The sequence below is a fragment of the Neolamprologus brichardi genome, chromosome 8, assembly GCF_056152115.1.
Source record: "Neolamprologus brichardi isolate AB-2024 chromosome 8, ASM5615211v1, whole genome shotgun sequence".
Classification (NCBI taxonomy): Eukaryota; Metazoa; Chordata; class Actinopteri; order Cichliformes; family Cichlidae; genus Neolamprologus; species Neolamprologus brichardi.
Window position 1 is genome coordinate 14,666,369 of NC_142111.1, and position 4,820 is coordinate 14,671,188.

The window sequence follows — 4,820 nt, forward strand, 5'->3', positions numbered from 1 at the left end:
TTCTTATGTAACGATGCCATTTTTTTTTTAATTCAACAGACTTGGAAAGAAACAATTCATACTTTGGATGAATATTGTTTCATCTTTTAACTCTATTCATAAATTAATCAAAAATCACTTCAGGAACACTGTCAACCTACTGTGAACAAGCAAGACTTGCGAAAAAACACTGGACTGATGGGGCTCTCCATTGCCTCTTACTTTATGGCCTGCTCTCTGAGGCCATAAACAGTTTATTTATATGCAAGTGAGTTTCCAGTATGGAGACATTACAACCTAAATAATTTAGGATTTGAGCAAACTGGCAGGAGTAAGGCTGTTCATTTTAAAGAACTAACTCATTGTTGGTGCCCACTTTCAAATCTGACCACTACTGTAGGCCAACAAAGGTCTATCAGAGGGGCATTAAACAGAATATAAACTGAAAGTTTGGCGCCTAAAAAAGACATTTTATTCACGTTAGTGTGGGAAATAAAATATATAGTTTCTTTATGGTTTTTGGTTAAAATGAATAAATAAATAAACTCCATTCATCTTCTTTCCACCTCTGTGGTGGCAGAAATTTCCAAGAGCTTGAAATCAAACCCTATAAAACAAAAACATGTGCATTAACAGGAGTGGGAAGACTTTTTTTTGTGCTTTTTAAAAAAAATCTATTGTCCGTTTTTAAATAGAAGAAATTCCTTTTCTGAAGCTTTCATCACAGGACAATGACTGTTAAAGGCTTAAAACGATTCCCTGACTTTGCTGATGCATCGGCTCCTCTTCTCGGCCGCATATAAAGCGTTTACACCTCTTCGGCGTAATTCAGATGTTCAGCAGCTCGTTTACTTTCATTAAAAACGTGCTCATGGAAATGCTCTTGACCACTCAACAGCAGCTACCTCCCACATAATCTTTGTGCAAGCTTTGAACGCCGGAATGAAGAGAAGCGCTGCTGGCTAAGCTTTGGTTGATCTCATATGTTGACACCAGCGCGGAGTCAAAGGTCCAAGTTGATTTCATTATTTGAAGTGATGGTTTTCCCCGTTTATGGATTGAGTTCGAGAGTCTCTGCAGAGGCAGACAAAGCGATGTGTTGGAGTGAAGCTGCAGAGCGTTTTGTTAGCGGTTCTGCTCATCAGAAAACCTGCGTTTCAAGCAAACGTTCCTCACGCGCCGCAGCCTGGAAATACGGCAATGATATTTTATCTCTTACAGTGATATGATCTTAATGGAGCCCACTCAGCCACAGTGAATGGTGAATAAATGTTTCTGCAGTAAAAAAAAAAAAAAAGAAAGAAAATGTGGAGAAACTAAAATTTTCTCCTTCACCTGGCCCCAAAACACCCTGCCAATATTAAATGAGCCATTTTATTTTTAAATCACCTTTTATGAGCAGTTAATTCAATAACAATAAACCAGTGTCAGTTTCACAAATCCTGTGAGTGTCATGAGAGGCACATGGCTCTCAAGCCCCTGAGAAAGGTTTTTAAAAGCTCTTTTTGTGCTGGTGAAAGGAGCTGTGTGCTGGTGAAGCTCTTATCTGATCACTCACATTCGAACTCCTTACTTGGGGGGTGATCTCGCAGTTAAATTAATATTCATTTTAATGTGTTATACCACCACAAGTGAGAGAGGAGGTGGCAGCTTCGATGACCCGAGCGCCTTACCTGACTGGGTATTTTATCCATGTACTGTGTTGATGTTTTCAATTTGCCAAATGTTAACTGAGGCTCTCTCTCTGTGTGTGTGTGTGTGTGTGTGTGTGTGTGAGTGTGAGTGGTACAGGGTTAATGATGCTGCCAGAATGACAGTGAGGAAAGCAGCTGAGGGGACAGAGAGATAAAACAGCAGGAAAAGACTCAGAGTGAGTCAGGAGGCCAATAATAGCTCCCTGTCTTAAGCAACCATGTTGTTGTCATGTTTATCTTTGCATATTAAAAGTATCTGGTTAAAGACAGATTTATTTGCTTTTATTTCTGATTCATCCTCAGGTCTGAGACGCAAGAGCTCTTTTTTGTGGCGGTTCTAACTTGTGGAGTTTATCTTCGTGTTAAAAAAATACACATAAAAGAATCACAAGATGACCGTCCACATCGCTGCTACCCACAACACATTCCACCTCAAGTCTGGGATTTTGTCAAACACTAATATTACTCCCCTGGGACAGTTCTGAAAAGACCTTTGAAGCTTGCCAGAGAAAGGACCGTTTTTTAAATAGCATTTTGCAGCTCATCCCATGGCCAGAGTGCATAAAACAAGAAAGTGCTTTCACAAAGCCCTGAGTGCACCCTGGGGACATAAGAATTTTCAAGTTGTAGATCTGGAGCTAGGTTCCTGGCATGATAGGATAAAAGGATGGAGATAAAAGCGGGCAGCTTACCTATCAATGTCTTTTTCAATAAACTGTAATTTTTGCTCCTCTGGCAGAGCGAGCAGAGTGAGCAGCAGCCTAAAGATTCCTTTAAAATGCAACGGAGCTCCCAAAAATGTCACAGATTCCAGTAAATGCAATAAAGTTTTCACCTGGTTTGATAAAAACATGTAACAATCTGACAAAAAGGGGAAGAAAAATCAAATGTTTTCAAACTGATTGGGGAAAAAAAGTAATTTCAAAACTAATTCTGACAGATGATGGAACAAACCTGTTAAAATAAATGTGCTCATTTTGAATTTGTTGCCAGAAACACCTTTGAAAATAGTTGAGTTCGGAGCTTCTTTGCAACTGTGTTGCATCACGTCTTATTTTCTTACCAACAATCTGTACTCTGGACTTCAGACAGGCCAGTTTGGTACAAATAATTTTTTTTTACTACCACGCCATTTATTGGAATATGTGCAGAATGTGGTGTGACATTGTCCTGCTGAAATTGGCATCCAAGCATCCAATGGCTGGATTCATATGTTGCTCCAACACCTAGATTTTGATTCAGCATTAATGGTGCCTTCATAGATTTGGATTTCAGTCACTAGTGCAGGAACTGAAAACTATTTTAAATTCTGTGTTTTGCACCGGTCCACCTTATATGAGGCCTGGAAAAGAAGAAGTGTTTCTGGATCTTAGACAGTATTGTGCAAAAGAAAAGAACCAACTATGTCCAGAACAACAGAATCAGCGTTCTGGGATTTCCTTTCCTGGATGATTATATGTTGCTAGGAAAATGGGGGGAAAAAAGGGAAATAGGTGCAACAATTTATTGAAACATGTGCAAACATAAATGGACAATATAGTAAAATTGTAATTAGAGTTACATATCATAGATAAGAAAATGTAGAATCTGCCCTTTACATTAAATAAGTACATTAGGTCAGTTGCTGTCAATAGGAAATGAGCACACCCATATATCCATGATGAGTGGTTATTGTGGGCGCATCAACCATTATACCAGAATAGATTTTAGATTAGACACCAGCAGAAGATGAGGCAAAAAAGCAAACAGTTCATTCAATTGCCATCAAATTTTCTTTCTCAGGAAATTAGAAAGTAGAAACCTCACTCAGATCTAATCTGAGCTGGATCTGATCACAGCCAGTCTTAAAGTGCGCGGGGGGTCATTTTTACACCTTTACTGAAAAGTCAGCATAATATTGCATCAAGAAATTTGGCTATATTTGTATTTATAAGTGGAGATATTTGTATTTATTACAGGTATTTTTTGAGTCTGTAATAACTGGCAATGAGTGTTGCATTTAAATCTAGACTTTGACCAGTCAGCAGTGGTTTTAACCTTGGAACTGTCCCATGGACGCCATTTCTGCCTCTTTCTTATTGTTGAATCATGAACTCTGACCTTAACTGAAGCAAGTGAGGCCTGTAGCTCTTTAGATGTTGTTCTGGGTTATTCTTGTGACCTGGATGAGTCGTCGATGCGCTCTACGAGTAGGTTCACCTCTGTTCCAGATTTTCTCCATGTGTGGATAACGGCTCTCACTGTGGTTCATTGGAGTCCCAAACTGTTAGAAATGGCTTCATAACCCTTTCCAGACTGATAGAAGTCACTGACTTTGTTTCTCCGCTGTTGCTTTTTGAGATCTTTCAGCCTACTTCACTTAGTTTCTGTTTAATTCATACTTTCACAAGGGAAGCCGATTAGTTTTCACTAGCTTTCAATAGCTTTTATTTCTTAAATAAATGAAATTATCATGTAAAAGCTTTATTTTGTATTTACTCTGGTTATCTTTGTCTTATATTAAAATTAAAAAACATGTGACAAACATGCAAAAAAGAGAGACAGAAAGTAGGGAGGGGCAAATACCTTTTTTCACAGCACTCAGGGTTCAAAGGTATCAAGATGGACTCCAAGCCCATATATTTTACTGCATTCAGTTACTGCAGCTGCATTTTTGTTGCATGCGAAAGCATTTACACAAAATTAAACTGAGCTTGAACCACTCCAATAATTCTTGTTCCAGGACTCGTTAATTGACTAGGAAATATACACAAAACTGTTTTTCTGTAACTTCATTGTAAACACGAGAGACTGCTTCTGTAAGCTGTCTGTTTATAACTATGTTAATGATCAAAACTGAGCTAGAGTAAAAAAAGAAAAAAAAGAGGGCTCTTTCTTTGTAACAGGAATGAGAAAAATGAAAGATATTAACTATGCGTCAAACAGGAGGTCTGTGTATGAGGCCAGCTCAGAAATAAACTGGCATTTTTACATTTTTATGTAACGAGTGTGCTCATTAGTGATGCTTTTGATAGCATCTCATATAAAAGAGCTCCAGCACTTCAGCTTATTAATGTATTGGTTGGAATTACGCAAAACAAACTGATTCTCAAATACCGGGAAATGAAAAGAACGACACACAAAACAGACTAGATAAAATATGTTTTT